This window comes from Panthera uncia, chromosome X (genome assembly GCF_023721935.1).
Source record: "Panthera uncia isolate 11264 chromosome X, Puncia_PCG_1.0, whole genome shotgun sequence".
Taxonomy (NCBI): Eukaryota; Metazoa; Chordata; class Mammalia; order Carnivora; family Felidae; genus Panthera; species Panthera uncia.
The window spans coordinates 16,290,561-16,312,147 of NC_064817.1; positions in this window are offsets into that span (position 1 = coordinate 16,290,561).

A 21,587-nucleotide genomic window follows, 5' to 3' on the forward strand; every position below is an offset into this window, starting at 1 on the left:
AGTTGGCCATACGTTTGTGGGTCTAGTTCTGGGGTTTCTATTCTATTCCATTGGTCTATGTGTCTGTTTTTATGCCAATACCATGCTGACTTGATGATGACAGCTTTGTAGTAGAGGCTAAAGTCTGGGATTGTGATGCCTCCTACTTTGGTCTTCTTCTTCAAAATGACTTTGGCTATTCGGGGCCTTTTGTGGTTCCATATGAATTTTAGGATTGCTTGTTCTAGTTTCGAGAAGAATGCTGGTGCAATTTTGATTGGGATTGCATTGAATGTGTAGATAGCTTTGGGTAGTATTGACATTTTGACAATATTTATTCTTCCAATCCATGAGCAGGGAATGTCTTTCCATTTCTTTATATCTTCTTCAATTACCTGCATAAGCTTTCTATAGTTTTCAGCATACAGATCTTTTACATCTTTGGTTAGATTTATTCCTAGGTATTTTATGCTTCTTGGTGCAATTGTGAATGGGATCAGTTTCTTTATTTGTCTTTCTGTTGCTTCATTGTTAGTGTATAAGAATGCAACTGATTTCTGTACATTGATTTTGTATCCTGCAACTTTGCTGAATTCATGTATCAGTTCTAGCAGACTTTTGGTGGAGTCTATCGGATTTTCCATGTATAATATCATGTCATCTGCAAAAAGCGAAAGCTTGACTTCGTCTTTGCCAATTTTGATGCCTTTGATTTCCTTTTGTTGTCTGATTGCTGATGCTAGAACTTCCAGCACTATATTAAACAACAGCGGTGACAGTGGGCATCCCTGTCGTGTTCCTGATCTCAGGGAAAAAGCTCTCAGTTTTTCCCCGTTGAGGATGATGTTAGCTGTGGGCTTTTCATAAATGGCTTTTATGATCTTTAAGTATGTTCCTTCTATCCCGACTTTCTCAAGAGTTTTTATTAAGAAAGGGTGCTGGATTTTGTCAAAGGCCTTTTCTGCATCGATTGACAGGATCATATGGTTCTTCTCTTTTTTTTTGTTAATGTGATGTATCACGTTGATCGATTTGCGAATGTTGAACCAGCCCTGCATCCCAGGAATGAATCCCACTTGATCATGGTGAATAATTCTTCTTATATGCTGTTGAATTCGATTTGCTAGTATCTTATTAAGAATTTTTGCATCCATATTCATCAGGGATATTGGCCTGTAGTTCTCTTTTTTTACTGGGTCTCTGTCTGGTTTAGGAATCAAAGTAATACTGGCTTCATAGAATGAGTCTGGAAGTTTTCCTTCCCTTTCTATTTCTTGGAATCGCTTGAGAAGGATAGGTATTATCTCTGCTTTAAATGTCTGGTAGAACTCCCCTAGGAAGCCATCTGGTCCTGGACTCTTATTTGTTGGGAGATTTTTGATAACCGATTCAACTTCTTCGCTGGTTATGGGTCTGTTCAAGCTTTCTATTTCCTCCTGATTGAGTTTTGGAAGAGTGTGGGTGTTTAGAAATTTGTCCATTTCTTCCAGGTTGTCCAATTTGCTGGCATATAATTTTTCATAGTATTCCCTGATAATTGTTTGTATCTCTGAGGGATTGGTTGTAATCATTCCATTTTCATTCATGATTTTATCTATTTGGGTCATCTCCCTTTTCTTTTTGAGAAGCCTGGCTAGAGGTTTGTCAATTTTGTTTATTTTTTCAAAAAACCAACTCTTGGTTTCGTTGATCTGCTCTACAGTTTTTTTAGATTCTATATTGTTTATTTCTGCTCTGATCTTTATTATTTCTCTTCTTCTGCTGGGTTTAGGCTGCCTTTGCTGTTCTGCTTCTATTTCCTTTAGGTGTGCTGTTAGATTTTGTATTTGGGATTTTTCTTGTTTCTTGAGATAGGCCTGGATGGCAATGTATTTTCCTCTCAGGACTGCCTTCGCTGCGTCCCAAAGCGTTTGGATTGTTGTATTTTCATTTTCGTTTGTTTCCATATATTTTTTAATTTCTTCTCTAATTGCCTGGTTGACCCACTCATTCGTTAGTAGGGTGTACTTTAACCTCCATGCTTTTGGAGGTTTTCCAGACTTTTTCCTGTGGTTGATTTCAAGCTTCATAGCATTGTGGTCTGAAAGTATGCATGGTATAATTTCAATTCTTGTAAACTTATGAAGGGCTGTTTTGTGACCCAGTATATGATCTATCTTGGAGAATGTTCCATGTGCACTCGAGAAGAAAGTATATTCTGTTGCTTTGGGATGCAGAGTTCTAAATATATCTGTCAAGTCCATCTGATCCAATGTATCATTCAGGGCCCTTGTTTCTTTATTGACTGTGTGTCTAGATGATCTATCCATTTCTGTAAGTGGGGTGTTAAAGTCCCCTGCAATGACCACATTCTTATCAATAAGGTTGCTTATGTTTATGAGTAATTGTTTTATATATCTGGGGGCTCGGGTATTTGGCGCATAGACATTTATAATAGTTAGCTCTTCCTGGTGGATAGACCCTGTGATTATTATATAATGCCCTTCTTCATCTCTTGTTACAGCCTTTAATTTAAAGTCTAGTTTGTCTGATATAAGTATGGCTACTCCAGCTTTCTTTTGGCTTCCAGGAGCATGATAAATAGTTCTCCATCCCCTCACTCTCAATCTAAAGGTGTCCTCAGATCTAAAATGAGTCTCTTGTAGACAGCAAATAGATGGGTCTTGTTTTTTTATCCATTCTGATACCCTATGTCTTTTAGTTGGCGCATTTAATCCACTTACATTCAGTGTTATTATAGAAAGATACGGGTTTAGAGTCATTGTGATGTCTGTATGTTTTATGCTTGTAGTGATGTCTCTGGTACTTTGTCTCACAGGATCCCCCTTAGGATCTCTTGTAGGGCTGGTTTCGTGGTGACAAATTCCTTCAGTTTTTGTTTGTTTGGGAAGACCTTTATCTCTCCTTCTATTCTAAATGACAGACTTGCTGGATAAAGGATTCTCGGCTGCATATTTTTTCTGTTTAGCACACTGTAGATATCGTGCCAAGCCTTTCTGGCCTGCCAAGTTTCAAAGGAGAGATCAGACCCGAGTCTTATACGTCTCCCTTTATATGTGAGGGCACGTTTATCCCTTGCTGCTTTCAGAATTTTCTCTTTATCCTTGTATTTTGCCAGTTTCACTATGATATGTCGTGCAGAAGATCGATTCAAGTTACGTCTGAAGGGAGTTCTCTGTGCCTCTTGGATTTCAATGCCTTTTTCCTTCCCCAGTTCAGGGAAGTTCTCAGCTATAATTTGTTCAAGTACCCCTTCAGCACCTTTCCCTCTCTCTTCCTCCTCTGGGATACCAATTATGCGTATATTATTTTTTTTTAGTGTATCACTTAGTTCTCTAATTTTCCCCTCATACTCCTGGATTTTTTTATCTCTCTTTCTTTCAGCTTCCTCTTTCTCCATAACTTTTTCTTCTAGTTCACCTATTCTCTCCTCTGCCTCTTCAAGCCGAGCCATCGTGGTTTCCATTTTGTTTTGCATTTCGTTTAAAGCGTTTTTCAACTCCTCGTGACTGTTCCTTAGTCCCTCGATCTTTGTGGCAAGAGATTCTCTGCTGTCCTGTATACTGTTTTCAAGCCCAGCGATTAATTTTATGACTATTATTCTAAATTCACTTTCTGTTATATTATTTAAATCCTTTTTGATCAGTTCATTAGCTGTTGTTATTTCCTGGAGATTCTTCTGAGGGGAATTCTTCCGTTTGGTCATTTTGGAGAGTCCCTTGCGAGGTGAGGACCTGCAGTGCACTTCCCCTGTGCTGTGGTGTATAACTGGAGTTAGTGGGCGGGGCTGCAGTCCGACCCGATGTCTGCCCCCAGCCCACTGCTGGGGCCACAGTCAGACTGGTGTGTGCCTTCTCTTCCCCTCTCCTAGGGGCGGGATTCACTGTGGGGTGGCGTGTCCCATCTGGGCTACTTGCACACTGCCAGGCTTGTGTTGCTGGGGATCTGGCGTATTAGCTGGGGTGGGTAGGCAAGGTGCACGGGGGCAGGAGGGGCAGGCTTAGCTCGCTTCTCCTTAGGTGATCCACTTCAGGAGGAGCCCTGTGGCAGCGGGAGGGAGTCAGATCCGCTGCCGGAGGTTTGGCTCCGTAGAAGCACAGAGTTGGGTGTTTGCGCGGAGCGAGCAAGTTCCCTGGCAGGAACTGGTTCCCTTTGGGATTTTGGCTGGGGGATGGGCGGGGGAGATGGCGCTGGCGCCTTTGTTCCCCGCCAAGCTGAGCTCTGCCGTCCGGGGGCTCAGCAGCTCTCCCTCCCTTTGTCCTCCAGCCTTCCCGCTTTCCGAGCAGAGCTGTTAACTTATGACCTCCCAGACGCTAAGTCGCGCTTGCTGTCGGAACACAGTCTGTCCGGCCCCTCCGCTTTTGCCAGCCAGACTCGGGGGCTCTGCTTGGCCGGCGAGCCGCCCCTCCGCCCCGGCTCCCTCCCGCCAGTCCGTGGAGCGAGCACCGCCTCGCCGCCCTTCCTACCCTCTTCCGTGGGCCTCTAGTCTGCGCTTGACTCCGGAGACTCCCTTCTGCTAATCCTCTGGCGGTTTTCTGGGTTCTTTAGGCAGGTGTAGGTGGAATCTAAGTGATTGGCAGGACGCGCTGTGAGCCCCGCGTCCTCCTACGCCGCCATCTTCCGGAACCCAATGACCACATACTCTTTATCCATTCATCCGTCGATGCAATTTGGGCTTTTTCCATACTTTGGCTGTTGTTGATAGTACTTTTATACACATTGGGGTGCATGTGTCCCTTCAAAACAGCACACCTGTATCCCTTGGATAAATACCTAGTAGTGCCATTGCTGGGTCATAGGGTAGTTCTATTTCTAATTTTTTGAGGAACCTCCATACTGTTTTCCAGAGTAGCAGCACCAGTTTGCATTCCCACCAGCAGTGCACAAGAGATCCTCTTTCTCTGCATCCTCACCAACATCTGTTGTTGCCTGAGTTGTTAATGTTAGCCATGCTGACAGGTGTGAGGTGGTATCTCACTCAGGTTTTGATTTGTATTTCCCTGATGATGAGTGATGTTGAGCATCTTTACATGTGTCTGTTAGCCTTCTGGATGTCTTCTTTGGAGAAGTGTCTATTCATGTCTTCTGCCCATTTCTTCACTGGATTATTTGTTTTTGGGGTGTGAGTTTGGTAAGTTCTTTATAGATTTTAGATACTAACCCTTTATCTGATATGTGATTTGCAAATATCTTCTCCCATTCCATCGGTTGCCTTTCAGTTTTGCTGATTTTTTTCCTTCGCCGGGCAGAAGCTTTTTATTTTGATGAGGTCCCAATAGTTCATTCTTGCTTTTGTTTCTCTTGTCTCCAGAGACGTGTTGAGTAAGAAGTACTGTGGCCAAGGTCAAAGAGGTTTTTGTCTGTCTAAGTCCATTTCTGATGTTTGATTGCTGACAGCTTTGAAATCCTGCCACACGCTCTTCCCTTACATCTGAACAAGTTGGTAAAAGGCCTTGATGCTCCCTACTTTGGTGCCAGGGGGAAATTCAAACTATGCAAGCCCCAGCCCATGCAAGGAAACCCTTCAACCCAGCCACACCCACTACCTTACCACAATAAATCCAAAGCCAACCACCCCTCCCTGTTCTTTCAAACCATTTTTGGATCTGCTTGGGAATCCACCTTTATTTCCCCAGAAAGTCTTATTATGTGGATGATAAATCTCTTTCATACACTCTTGGTGTATATGCGGTATCATCAGTCTCAATATCCAAACCAATTATAGGTGACAGGGGTTCCATTACATCTCTCATGTATGATAACAACAGGGCCAAACCTTGTCCATTATTTAAAAGTCCAAAATTGGTGTGTCTTTCTCATAATATGTAGCTTTGGGGTACCTAAGTGATTAAGATCATGGCAATGGAATCACCTAGAAATGGAATCACCTAGATAATGTATATATATGGTTTTATATGTATATTTATATACAGTATGTATATATATAGTTAAAAGAGAAGTGGTCAAGGCATAGAGAACCTTGGAAGAAAACCAGCAATTAAACATGAGGCAGAAGAAGAGAAGTTCATGAAGGAGCCTGAAAAAGACTTGGCTGAAAACTAAGAGAAGGAATTCAAACAAGGAAAGCATTTTCAGAAGGGAAAAGAATTCATCAATATCAAATGTTAAACAGGATTCAAATCAGTTTAGAAAAATATTATGGGTTTAATATATACCAGGAAATGACTGGTAAAAAGAAATTACTGGCTGATTTACAGAACATCTCCATATGGGAAGGAACAACCTGTCCCTTGAAGTTTGGCCATTATTAACATTGGTCCATTTTCCTTTTGGAGAATTGGGTAACTTCCATCAATACAAGCATGTAAGCTGCTCTCAGTTTAACACCCCAGATAAATACGGATATTTGGCTCTCTTCCTAAAAATGATAAAATAACTGAAGAAGTTATTTAAACCATATTTCACTTAAAACTCAAAGATAACAAAGGACAAATAAACACAAAGCATTATGAAACCAGAATATCTGGCTCAGAAGGTATGCCTTGTTGGCCAGAAATCATAGCTTCTTTCCTGTCCTAAATTCTAGTCTATTCCAAGTACTCAGTACAAGCTTAGGATCCACCTAGGTATCTTCACTTAAAAAATTCTAGAGCCAGTAGAACCAGCATAAACTTGCACCAGGTTTGAGAGTTAAGAGCTGCTGTAAGAGTGAAGTTTCATGATCTATGTAGGTCCACGAGTTCCAGTTTCATATTATCTTCCATTCTGAAATCAGTATCAGTGGTTGCCTAGAGTTCTAGGTTGAAGAGGATGCTAATGTCACAATGGAGTGTGCTGTGATTTCTGACTTTGACTTTTCCACAGTGAATAGGGATTGTTTCTATCATCTATTGAGTGACCATAACTATATCTTGCAGTACAGGTTGGCTCATAGCTCAACACTTAAAAAGCTAATCTGTTCCCTCTCCTGTTTCACAGCTATGGGATCTGTGTATCCTAGTTTATCACAAAGCTAGTATGTAGTTTCTGGTATTTACACAATGTTCTGTTTTATACATTCTTGAACTGTGTAAGAAATAGGCAAAATTGTGATGTTGGGTTAAAGTGCAAGTTCAAAGTTGTTTGTCTTTCTTGTTATAATATATAGAAAATGTTTAGTTTTGCAGGTTAGGATCATTGTATATGGAATCAAGTAGACTTTTGTTCAAATCCAAGGTTGACCACACAAAAGCCACGTGATCCTAAGTGACATATTTAACTTACCTGAGATTCGGTCTCTACATATATAAAATAAGAATTAAAAAATACCTATCTCAGAGTTACAAGTGTGTCTCAGTATGTGTGTGTGTGTGTGTGCGCGTGCACATGTGCATGCGTGCACTTATGGTTAGTGCAGCACATAGCACAGAAAAACACCTTACAAATGACAAATATTATAACATGAAAAACATAGGTGATAATAGCTAACATTTATTAGACTGACTTTATGTATTAGGAGTCTAAGGTTTGGAGAACACAAGCAAACTTCCTAAGGCTATGCAGTAAACTTACTAAGGTTGTGCAGCTAGGAAGCAGTGGGGTTGAGATTCCCAATTGCATCATTTGATTCCAAGGCACAGAGAATTCCCTTCAAAATGAACAAAAACATGTCAACACCACAACATATCATAGTGAAACTGGCAAAATACAAAGATAAAGACAGAATTCTGAAAGCAGCTAAGGACAAACAGGCCTTAACCCACAAGGGTAGACACATAAAGGTACTTGCAGACCTTTCCACTGAAACTTGGCAGGCCAGAAGGGAGTGGCAGGATATATTCTATGTGTTGAATAGGAAAAGTATGCGGCCAAGAATCATTTATCCAGCAAGGCTGTTAATCAGAATAGAAGGAGAGATAAAAGACTTTCCCAGACAAACAAAAATTAAAGGAGTTCATGATCACTAAACCAGCCCTGCAAGAAATCCTAAGGGGGACTCTCTGAGTGGAAAGCAGCAAAGACTACAAAGGACCAGAGGCATCACAAGAAACATGAAATCCACAGATAACACAATGGCACCAAACTTATATCTTTCAATAATCAGTCTGAATGTAAATGGACTAAATGCCCCAATCAAAGGACATAAAGCATCAGAATGGATTAAAAAAAATGAGATCCATCTATGTTCTGCCTACAAGAGACATATTTTAGACCTGAGGACACCTACAGATTGAAAGTGAGGGGATGGAGAACCATGTTTCATGCTAATGGATGTCAAAAGAAAGAGAAATCATACTTATACCATACAAACTAGATTTTAAAACAAAGACTGTAACAAGAGATGAAGAAGGGCATTATATCATAATTAAGGGGTTTGTCCATCAAGAAGAGCTAACAGTAGTAAATATTTACACCCCTAACATGGTAGCACACAAATATATAAATCAATTAATCAGAAACATAATCAAACTTATTGATAATAATACCATAATTGTAAGAGACTTTAATACTCCACATACAACAATGGAAAGTTCATCTAGAAACTCAGTAAGGAAACAACAGCTCCGAATGACACATTGGAGCAGATTGATTTAGCAGATATATTCAGAACACTTCATCCTAAAGCAACAGAATACACATTCTTCTCCAGTGCACATGGAACATTCTCCAAAACAGATCACATACTGGGTCACAAAACAGCCTGCAACAGGTACAAAAAGACTGAGATCATACAATGCATATTTTAGAATACAACACTATGAAATTTGAAATCATCCACAAGAAAAAATTTGGAAAGCCCCCAAATACATGGAGGTTAAAGAACGTTATACTAAAGAATGAATGGCTTAACCAGGAAATTAAAGAAGAAAATAAAAAATACATGGAAACAAATGAAAATGAAAACATGATAGTCCAAACCCTTTGGGATGCAGCAAAGGCAATCCTAAGAGGAAAATACATTGTAATTCAGGCCTATCCCAAGAAGCAAGAAAGGTCCCAAATATACAACCTAACCTTACACCTGAAGGAACTAGAAAAGGAGCAGCAAAGAAAGCCCAAAGCCAGCAGAAGAGAAATAATAAAGATTAGAGCAGAAATAAACAATACAGAACCATCCCCCCCCCAAAAAAACCTGTAGAACAGATCAATGAAACTAAGAGCTTGTTTTTTCAAAGAATAAACAAAATCGATAAATCCTAGCCAGATTTCACAAAAAGAAAAGAGAGAGGACCCAAACAGATAAAATCACAAATGAAAGAGGAGAGATCACAACCAACACCACAGAAATACAAACAATTATAAGAGAATACTATGAAAAATTATATGCCAACAAACTAGATAATCTGGAAGAAATGGAAAAATTGCTAGACAATCAATAACCAGCAAAGAAATTAAATAGGTTATCAAAAATCTCCCAAAACATAAGAGTCCTGGGCCAGATTAAGAAAATGTGGTATACATATACAATGCAATACTATTTGGTGTTGAAAAAGAATGAAATCTTGCCATTTGCAACAACTTGGATGGAACTGGAGGGTATTATGCTAAGTGAAATAAGTCAGAGAAAGACAGCTATCATATGATTTCACTCATATGTGGAATTTGAGAAACTCAATAGATAAACATAGGGGAAGGGAAGAAAAATAAAATAAAAACAGAGAGGGAGGCAAACAATAACAGACTCTTAAATACAGAGAACAAAATGAAGGTTGCTGTTGGGGGGTGGTGGTTAAATGGGTGATGGGCATCAAGGTGGGCACTTTTCAGGATAAGCACTGGGTATCATATGTAAGAGATGAATCACTGGGTTCTCTTCCTGAAACCAAGACTACACTGTATGCTAACTAACTTGAAAATAAAAAAAAAAAAAAAAGAAAATAACAGAACATCCCAAACTAGTTTAAACAAAACAAACAAACAAAAAAGGAATTAAAAGAATAAACTGATTCACATAACAAATCCAGAGACAGCCTGATCCAGAGGCAGGGCTGGCTACAAGGCACAGCTGGAGTCAGTGCTCAAAAGTGTCATCAAGATTTGGTTTTTCTCCATCTCACTACCTCAGGCCCCCTATTTTATTCTCTTCAGTCTCAGGCTCCTTGTTGTAGCAGTATAAGGGTAGTAATACAGACTCTACAGCTCCTTATGTTCAAGTAAAGTAGGAAAGAATGAATGTCTTCTCCCCAGAAGCCCTGGGAAAGCCTCAGTGGGATCATGGGACCATCAGTGAACCAATCACTGTGTCCTGAGGAAATGCAATGGGTGGATTGACTTTGTTTCAGTCCCTTTGGTCTGCTATAACACAATGTGACAGACTGGGTGGCTTATAAACAACAGAAATTTATTTCTTGCATTTCTGGAAGATGGGAAGTCCAAGACCAAGAGGCCAGCATGGTCATTGTCTGGTAGGCACCATTTTCCTGGTTCATAGCTGGTGCTTTCTCAGTGTCTTCACATGGTGGAAGTGATGAGGGGTCTCTGTGAGGTCTCTTTTTAAGAACACTAACCCCTTTCATGAGGGCTCAACCTTCATGACCTAGACATCTCCCAAAGGCCTCACCTAATACCATTGCATTGGGCATTAACATTTCAACATATGAATTTTCAGGGAACACAAATACTCAGATTATATCAGGCTTAATATTGGCTATATTCTTCACCCTCGTGTTCCATTCAGATTCATGGGCTATAAACAGGAGACAGGTGAATCCCCAAATACCTTCAAAGATAGGATGAATAGATATCCAGCCACCAAAAAATTTTACCCTCACTTCTTTATGCTCTCCCATGAGTATCTTTAATGCACCTCTCCTCCTATAGGGAGGTCATGAGGTAAAGAATATTATCTCTAAATTCAATTTCTGTTAACAGGTATTCTTTAAGGGAAAAAATGCCCAAGTAGCAACTCCCAGAATACATATTGTAGGAGTTGGCTAATAAGACTCTTCTGTATTCTTCTGCCACCTGTCATCTTGGGATCTCTCACCATTCATTATCTGGTAGCAGGCTTGCAGTGTACAGATGGAAAAGTCACCCCAGAGGGAAGAGAGCTGTTATACTCTACCCCCCTTCTGGTTCCACTTCTGTGTAATGCTAATTTAATCGGGCACATGATTCACTCACTCACCTTAAACTCAAGCCAGACCTCATTCTATTTTTAATGCTTTAATTTTATTATTCACCCACAAATGTATCTATCTCAGCTTAGGTATATTTTTAAACAGTCAGAAATATAAGCTAAAGGAAAAGGGCTTCTCTTGTCACTCCTATTCTGTCCTTCCCAAATCATTCCAAATACTTTGTTCTAAGCCATGTATAAGATAAATACTTTGAAAGCATTAAAAGTTACCTTGAAGCCAGTAGTGGAGTGAGTGAGTAGCATACTGATTGGAAATCCAAGTGAACCTCCAAAATGGCCCTTTACAGCAATGACACTGGAAACAAGGGCCAAACAAGAGGGGAAATGAGGAGATTCACATGGGGCCAGGTGGGCATGTTTGAGTTACCATTCAGAAACTGAAAGCCTTTGGTTCCATTATCAGATTTGTTATGATAAATCTCATAGTTTACAATGTAGGTAGAGAAGTGGTAACAAGAGAAAGGAAGGTGGTCAAAGCCCAAGAAAGTTGTAATCACTACTTTTGTCTAATACAAATTCCAAAGCAAGAACCTAGGAAAGCTTTGAAAAATAAGAGAGCTGACTTGCAGGTCTATTTGACTGAGGTCTCCCAAAGCTAATTAAAATTCCTTTAGCCACAATAGTGACTGTGGGTGGGTGAGGGGTTATAATGTACTGCTGCTAATTAACCATTAAAACTTGGTCAATATCTTATGAGTCACCCTACTTCATTTTATAATAACAAATTATATTTGATTCAGTTATAAAGAAATGCTTAGCTGCACCTGTGAAATTCACACTATATAGATAAATGCTTCAATTTTATTTTCAACTTGAAGATAAAGATATGGAAAAAATATGATAATATTATTTGCTGTCACATATTTGCATGGTAAACTGGGTTCTGGTTATCTTTACAGTATTCTGATTTATGGAAGGAAGAGAAGTGAGGCTGTGAAATATGCAAGATAATAGTCATGTCTAGCAGCAAAATTTACATGAGACACCACCATGTAAACAACATTCTGAAAACATCACTCTTCAAAGATAGTCCCCTGCATGATAAATAGTTCTATGCAGAATCAATAATTACTTGAAGCACTAAAAATCATTTTATACATATCCTAAAATTCCATTACAACCTGTGAAATATCCAATAATGAAAGTTGTATTTTAATGTGTTTTACTGTATGCATTATAAATTAGCTAATTAAGGAAGTTATTTTAGGAAGAAAAATATAGTGTGGATTTTTAAGTAACTAATAATTTTTAAACATCTCATTGTAAATTTTCACATCTGATAACAGCAGTGTTTTAGCCTTACTATCTATTCACAACGAAGATATTAAATTTTCCATTCTGTGAAGTTTTCAATAGACATGGAAAATATGATTGAAGAGTTTCAGCATTTAAAGCTGTTATCTATATATCTTCAACATAATGAGAAACATTATTATACAACATTTTTCCCCATTCAATTAAACCAACAGTTATTGAATGCCTGGTATTTGGAAAGCAAATGACTAGGGGCTGTGGGAGATATAAGAGCATTTGGGATGCTTAGAAATTAGTATGAGAAAACAGACAAATGCATAAATAACACTTAAAACAAGGCAATGCTATAATAGAAATGCCATTATTTTAAACTTAAAGCAGAGAAAATAATATTCTTGTATTTAAGTTGAAATAATTTAAATGTTTATTTTTCTAGTTTGTCATTAACACTATCAGACATCCTTCTAGATGATGGACAATATTAATGGCCAACTAGAAAAATACTCTGGAAGCCCTTAAATGAAAAGTAGTATAGTATGATCCAATGGTTCTCAAATGTGAGTATGTGTCAGAATCAAAAAGGACTTGCTAAAATACAGATTATTGGGGCCCACTCATGGTTTCTGATCCAGTAGGTCTAGGGTGGAATCCAATAATGTATATTTCTAACAAGTTTCCAGGTGATGTTCATGTTGCTGGTCTGGAGGACCACACATAAGAACCACTGGAGACCTCTAGTGCCAGATCACCCAAGTCTGAGTCCTGGCTCATTATTTATACCTGCATGATACTTGGAGTATGCCCCCATAATCTCATCCAAAAAATCTGCATAATGAAAGCACTGTGGTAGAAACTGCTAGCCAATGACCAAACCTTTGTTCTCTTCTTCCTGGGCCTACAGCTACACAACTGTTCCCAGCATCCCTTGATATAAGTTAGGTGTGGATCTGTGACTGAGATTTAGCCAAGGAATATGAGCAGAGATGATATGTATCACTTCCAGGCCTGAGTCCCACATAAGTCCTTCATGCCCTTTCCATGACTTCTGGCTTGCCCCAAATGAGCATGGAAAACTTTGAAACTATAAGCTGAACACAGCAGAACTATGAGATAGAAGAAGACTGGGTCTATGAACCAACACCTGGAAGAGAATGGCTCACCAAACAGCAACACCTATTTGGGCTTTACATGAGGGAAAATTTGAGCTATTCTTCCTGGTATCCCTGACAGCTAGCATGCCATATCAGACAGAGTTACTCAATAAATAATTGTTGAACTGATAAAGACAGAAGGAATGGATCAGTCTAACAGCAGACATGATGGGAAGTAATAAGCTCCACAACAATGGAGATATTTAAAGAAGACTAGATGGCTGCCATGAAAAGTTCTATAGAATGTGTTCCTCAATTGGTAGATGGTTATGTAAGATCACCTCCAAGGACCCTTCCAAATACAATAGTCTATGATATTATGCCCTAAATTTAAATGAATAGGATGCAACTTTTGAGAGCTATATTTTTGTCTCCAGCTCCATTATGTTCCACTCCTATTGTTTTCTTCTTTTCCAAATGTTTAATCTTTCTTTGTTAATTAATTAATCAATCAGCATTCACTCAGCATGTAAAATATGCCCAGGCCTATCCACAAGGTACTTGGCATCTAGCAGGGGAGAGTGCTTATGAAACAGCAACACATTTGAAACAATGAGTAAACAATATCAAAGAGATCATTAAATGCTACGATTAGAAGTTGTTGAGGTGTGCCTGGGTGGCTCAGTTCTTTAAGTGTCTGACTCTTGATTTTGGCTCAGGTCATGATCTCACAGTTCCTGGGTTTGAGCCCCAGGTCACAGGGCTCTACATGGACAGTGCAGAGCCTGCCTGGGATTCTCTCTGGATTCTTTCTCTCCCTCTCTCTCTCTCTGCCCTTTCCTCTAAAAATAAATAAGCATTTTAAAAAAAGTTGTTGAGGGAGTTGCTTCAAGTGTGTTACTATGCATGTTAAAAGCATGTCAGCCACAGACAATTAAAATGCTCAAACTCGGTTTTCTTTTTCTGTAGATAAGCTGTGCAAACGTGGGCAAATCATTTAACCTCGCTTCTCCCTTCTACAAAATAAAAATAACAATTCTGCCCAAATACTAAGGAGCAGGATGAAAAAAAAGAACTGATTAACAAATTAGAAAGTATGATCTTTTGGAATGCAGTGCTCTATTTTGGAACCTTACGTTTCAATTCATCTTTATTTGCATTACTTGTTTTCTTTCCACATGTAATCAGGATTTTTGTTGTTAGTGATGGTTCACCTAAGAGTCCTTCATTTCACCTGCCTGTAGTACCCAGAAAACTCCATCTTTGATTATGTTAGAAAAGCACAATAGGCCTTTTGTCCTCCACAGCAAGGAATGGGATTAGAGTTCTTCACTTTGAACTTATGCCCCCTTCAGCAGCCAGTTTTTATCACTGTTGTTGACCTGCCACCTGCTTGAGTTCAGCGTGGAGACAACAAACTCAAATGTTTCAGCAGGACTTGTTAGGCCAGCTGCTGCTGACCAAATTGGAGATTATATTTCATGGTTATTTCATGTTCTGGTGGATATACTAAATATCCTTTCATATATAAAGAGATGGCAAAGAAAAGTTACAAAAAGGAACATTTAATGGTTTTCTAAATGAATATAATGTAATAATAATTGAAGTAAAATTAGGCAAGTTTGCCCTAACTAAACTTCTTCCCTGCCAGCTGTAAATGCTGCCTCCAGCTGCACTCTTTTCACGGGAAAACAGTTCAGTGTTGTACATTTTACCAGACTCATTTTAAAACCATTTCCAAAATGTTTTCCTCTAGTTCTGTTTTGAAGATTTTTGCATCTGTGATATACTTCTTAGATATTTTTCTCTAATTAAACCCTTTGAAAAATAAATGAATGAAAAGCTCTATTTCAGCTTTTCCAAGGTTTGACTCTAGTTCAGATGGCCCCTTTGGCCTCTGTGAGCTGTATTTATGAGAGGTCTTTTGTCTGGTAATTGTCTTTTGTATCCCAAACTGGTTACAATGTTATTAGTACAAGAACAGAGAGTAAGAGAAGAAAATTCAGTATCTTGCTGTTCGGTGTTTTTAATCTGGCTATAGGGGAGAGACTTTCCCACAAATGCTGTAAATCAGTGCCTCCTAGATTCTATTATATGTGATTCACTTTAGGATTTTGTTAAAATGCAGACTATTACTTAGGTGTTCTGGGGTAGGGTCTGAGATTCCACATTTCTAACAAGTTCCCCGATAAGCTGATGTCGCTGGTCCAAGGTTCTAAATTTTTAGTCAACTTTCATCTTCTTATTGCCCAGCCACGATACGTTCCATCCGTGTCTCAACAGATCTTGAGAAGATCTGTGATATTCAATTAAGGAAAGAAAACAAATCTATTCTGTATGGCATTCAGAAGTAGAGTAAACAAAATATTATTAGAGGTTGTTTTGTAAAGATCTATTCTGTTAGGGTTGGTACAACTTCTGGGTGAAATCTTTTCCCCAGGATACCAAGAAATATCCTCCACTAAAGTCTGGCTTCCTATTGAATTTAATTACTTGCTCAAGAGTGTAAACATAAACACAATGGTGCCCTTAATCTTTTTAATCCAAGAAGCTGTCTGGCCTTTGTCTCCCAATTTAGGAATCTCTTTCAGCAAATCTACAGATTGCTACAAATGAAAGTACTTAGTGTTTTATAATACTGTTATAATATCTGTTATAATATCCACACTGAAAGAACAGAAGTACTTTTCTCCAATCTCTGCCACTGGTGTCATTAGATGCCCATTTTCACAGATATTATCCAGTACTTTAATAACCATCAGTCATTTCCCAAGCAGATTTAAGTTTATTAATTATGGGAGTGCATTCCACAAGACTATAACCCCAGAGGGCAAGACAGCTACCTAAAAAAAAGAAACCATAATGATAAAAGGGATGTAATAAAGAGTTGATAGAAAATGAAGTTAATGGCTATTTTTCTTATTTACCCTTATTTGCAGATACTGCTCATACCCATCTTTTTTACCAAATGGCATGTAGAAAAGGAAAATTAGAAGAATCAAATACTTCATCCTACCTATGTTTTCTATTACCTCTATTCTTTCTGCTACTCTTTTATTCTTTCCTTTTGTTTTAGCATAATTATGCAATCAGGTTCTATGTTATTACTAATTTTATAGACCCAACGGCTAGTGCAGTGCTATGACATATAATGGATGCTCAAAATATTTGCTAAGTGAATGAATGAGCATATTACACATATGGTAATTCATTATTTAAACCTTTTTGCACCTTTTCCTGACTAAGAAAAAGAAAAAATACACATTGACATTTAAATACATATGTACAGTGTAAAGTTGGAATGAGTAATCTATTTGGTTTTTATTCACAGTAAGGGATAATTTACTTACTCATTTATTTTTATTAATCATTTATTTTTGTTAATTTTCCTAATATTAATTTTGTTAATCAATTATTTTTATTAATTTTCTGAACAATAAGACCAGTGAAATAACTTCTCATACTTAGCAGAATCTCCTAGATATTTTCCCCAGGATGTGGTTTATAAATCAGAAAGAAGTTTTCCTAATTTAAAAATAAAAATCAAATCTCACTTATCTGACTTTGGACCTCTTGGTACTTTGAAACCCTTACTATTTGTGGTAGAAACTATGGTGTGCCATCCTGACTTCCTTTGAAAGAAGGACTTGTTGCCCCAGTTGCTGGCAGTGTTCTTAGCAGGCAATCTTCAGCTGTCAGCCCCTTTGTGGTTGCCTCAGCTGCAAAGAGCAATCTGGCCTAATATCAGTCCCCTAACCTGATGACTCACATCAAATGACCGATCAATGCAGAAATAAAAAGACCTAGCCATCTTGACCCAACTTGAAACAACTGTGAAAGGCCTTCTAATTTTCAGAGCTTTCTATGGGGTCAGCCATGGCTGTTGTTGCATCTAACTTGTACTTCAACCTATCCATATTCCCAACCCTGCTCTCTTCCCCTATTGCCCTAAGGGCACTCCCTAATAAATATTTTGCATGTTAAACTTCATCTCAAAGTCTGCTTCCTGAGGAGCTCAACCTATGATATTATTATTTCCATGCTACTTTTGTACATAATACAGAAAATGTTTATAAGAATTCATTGAGAAAAAATTGCTGCATTTTATGCAGTTTATTCTCTGAAAAGACACTTATTCTAGGTCAGAGCTGTTTGACAAAAATCCACATTGTCAAGGTTACTGTTCCCTACAACTTTTTGACTTCATTATTGTGTTGATGACACAGGGGAGTAGACCAGGAGTTACAGTGCCATGGTAATTCCCCTGCAGTGAAAAGAACCAGGGTTAGAGTTGGTGCAATGGTTTCTAAACTGAGTCTCCTCCAACTAGGACATCCTGACATGAACGAAGCATTCAGAAACCTGTGACTTTTGAAGACGAAACTTAGAAATTCTCTCTGGATTGTTAAGTCATCCCATCACCAGTCATTCTGGAGCTCTAGCCTGCTTGCTTTGTAGTTGTCCCTCCCAAATTTATTTCTGTATCTGTTTATGTGATATACAGATAATTTGAGACAGAGATGGGTAAGAAGAGGTCTCCATGGTAAGAGTTTTTTCAGTTGTCTCCATGGTGATCCCTGCATAGCTAATAAATCCACAACTTAATTTCATTGCTTATCTTGAAATTACAAAGAGCTTAAGCTTTAGAATATGTGTGGGAGAAGCCATCAGGGCTCATACCACAATTTGTAAAGCAGGTAGTACCAAGCTTCACTGGAGACTCAGTCTCTCTTTTCTATGTCTTTTTTACCTTCCTTAGGAACCCTAGGTCCTCATATGCTTTGTAGTTTGTTTCCTCCTATTTCTTTCTTTATAAAAAGGAGACTAAGGTATAAATAAGTGATAAAGCAGCATATTACCTTCCTCTGGGAGAATGCTTTTTAAATGTAAACAAGGAGGGGTACCTGGGTGGCTCAGTCAGTTAAGTGAATGAATCTTGGTTTCAGCTCAGGTCATGATCTCACGGTCATGGGATGGACCCCCACGTCAGGCTCTGTGCTGACAGTGCAGAGTATGCTTGGGATTCTTTCTCTCCCTCTTCCCCTCCCCCACTCACTCTCCTCTCTCTCTAAATAAAGAAACATTAAAAAATAAATGTAAACAAGGAAATGAATATCTAAGAAATTTTATAAAGTGAGAACGTCTGTGAATGGGAGAAAATAGCAAGAGGTTAAGGAACAAAGTCTATGCATTGATTACTCTGTGTTCCATTTTCCCCATCTGTAAAAGGGAAGAGTAATTCCCCATCTGTAAAAGGGAAGAGTAATATTATCTACCTCTGAGGGTCATTGTGTAGATTAAATAAGATGTGACAAGTAAAATGCTTGGAACAGTGTTTCACTTGCTCAGTTACTTCTATTTTTATAATATTGTTTTTTACTCATAAGGACAAATTAGGAAATGTTCCCTTCTGCACCTTTAACCTGAGGTATTAAATTACCAAAGTCTGACCTTTCCCTTTAGGGGGAAGCTGTAAAACCTTGCTATTCAAACAGTGGTCCAAGGACCAGAAGCATCAGCCACATCATAAAGCTTGTTAGAAGTCCATAATCTCAAGCCCCACTCCAGACATACTAAAGCAAAATTTATATTTCAACAATATTTCCAGGTGATTTCTACACACATTAAAATTTGAGGGACCCTGAAGTAGATACAGGGGTCCCAAATAGGGGCTTTGAAATCAAAGAGACTCAAGCTCCAATTTGCTAGCTGTGGGACTGTGAGGAAATTATTTAATTTCTCTGAGTCTGAGGTCCCTCTTGAGTAAAATATGGGATAATCACATCTATTTAGTAAGGCTGTTGTAAGGATTACATATGAAAATATGCAAAGAATTTACTGATGGGCATGCTGGGAAACTACCAAGTGTCTTATGAACTGTGGCTATAACTACTCTCAAAACAATTGGTAGTTTTTTGAAACATGTAGTTTCAAGCTCCCAAGGACAAAGAACTTGATTTAACTCAGGGCAGGATTGTTCATACATTTATATAACTTTTAAAATACAAAAGGAATATTAGGGATCATCTTAAATAAATAAAAAATGGTTAGGTCTATTTTGTATTTGAAAGCTTGGCTGGTGAAGAAAGGATTTTCCTTCATCTCCCTAAATCTTCCATTGCCTTGCTGTGTAAGATACCATCAGGTTAGACACAAAGGTGATCAGCTGCCCATGACAGGTAGAGAAATACCAGCATTTCTAGTCAAGCGTTTGAGTCTTTTAGACATAATTCTTCCTGCCAGTGAAGGTGACTATCTTGCTCATGTCTATGATACTAAAATGTAGTGATCCCCAAAACTCTAAAGACTGGAACCTGAAGTTGTTGAATTTGGATTGGCAAACACAGGTTCTATATTCTTAAATGCATTTCATATTCATCTTATGTTTAAGAGCAATGGCTCAAGCACCAAATCCCCAGGGTTAAAATTTTATCACTCGTAAAATAGAGATTATAGCTCCTCTCTCTAAAGATGTTTAGGAGAATTGAATGAGATAATTGATATTAGCACAGTACGTGGCTTACAGTGAACACTCAATAAAGGTAAGCTCTTGTTGTTGGAATTATCATATTTGCTGCAGCTGCTTTCCCTAGAATCCTGCATTTCATATATCTGACTCCAGCCTATTTTCTTGACCTCAACACTGATTTGGGGGCTACACCTAGCCTCTAACTAGATCTATTGTAATAATTTGGTTGGAAGAATTAGAGTTAATGTCACAACATAACAATGGAAATGTGACATTACTTTGTAGAAGATTTCCACATAGGGGCATTTCCTAGATGACTGGGCATTGGGAGAACTAATTTCAGTGTTGTTGAAATGCTAGTGTAGCCAGGCTGTAAGAGACTGTCAGCCATTTTCAGGCTTTTAATGAGTTCCCCAAGGAGAAGCAGAAGTTACCATCCCAGCAAGCCTTTCCCCATGCCCGTATTCTTTGTCATTCAGTTGTTGGTGCTCTAGAGACTAACATATTGGTACCCTTTGCTGCAGAATACTGAAACAATAAAATGTGACAAATTCTTGATCAACCAGTGCTGGAAATGCAGACTTATTTGGAAATGAAATGGAGTAGATAATGTGAAAACTTGAACTATATATCTACTGGAATTCCTGAAATACAATTCAGTAAGGATTTGAGAGACTTCAGTCACCTGAACCAATCAATTTAAACTGGGCCAAATGACAAGGTTTTGAATGAGCTTCTACAGCCTGATTGAAATATTACTTTGATTGTAATTAGTACTAGACATCAAAGGGAACTCATCAAAGGATTTCTGTGGTTTGGAAAGAAAGCTCCACCCCTCCTGCCTCCGTTTTCCATATTGCAATTCATTAATATTCCACCATAACTCCACAAAATAGTCTATGTATTCTACCTAACAAGAGAACCAACCTCATCTTGGGGGTATGAATCACAAAGATGAGAAAAAAGGAGTGAAATGTAAAACATGGACTAAAATTCTGAAGAGCTTGTTCAGTCTGGCATAACTAGCTTTAATAAAGTTTATAAGTTTTTAAAAGTATTTATAAGTTTAATTTAAATGGCATTTTTTGATGACAAAAATAATATATGCTCCTTGCTGGAAAGAGAATAGTATTAAAAAATTTTAACTACTCATAATCAAATCACCTGAAGTCATGATTTTGATATATATTTTTTTTAATGTGCATTTCCGTATCATCAGTTCTTTTTTTTTTATTTTTTAATATATGAAATTTACTGTCAAATTGGTTTCCATACAACACCCAGTCCTCATCCCAAAAGGTGCCCTCCTCAATACCCATCACCCACCCTCCCCTCCCTCCCACCCCCCATCAACCCTCAGTTTGTTCTCAGTTTTTAACAGTCTCTTATGCTTTGGCTCTCTCCCACTCTAACCTCTTTTTTTTTTTTCCTTCCCCTCCCCCATGGGTTTCTGTTACGTTTCTCAGGATCCACATAAGAGTGAAACCATATGGTATCTGTCTTTCTCTGTATGGCTTATTTCACTTAGCATCACACTCTCCAGTTCCATCCACGTTGCTACAAAAGGCCATATTTCATTCTTTCTCATTGCCACGTAGTATTCCATTGTGTATATAAACCACAATTTCTTTATCCATTCATCAGTTGATGGACATTTAGGCTCTTTCCATAATTTGGCTATTGTTGAGAGTGCCGCTATAAACATTGGGGTACA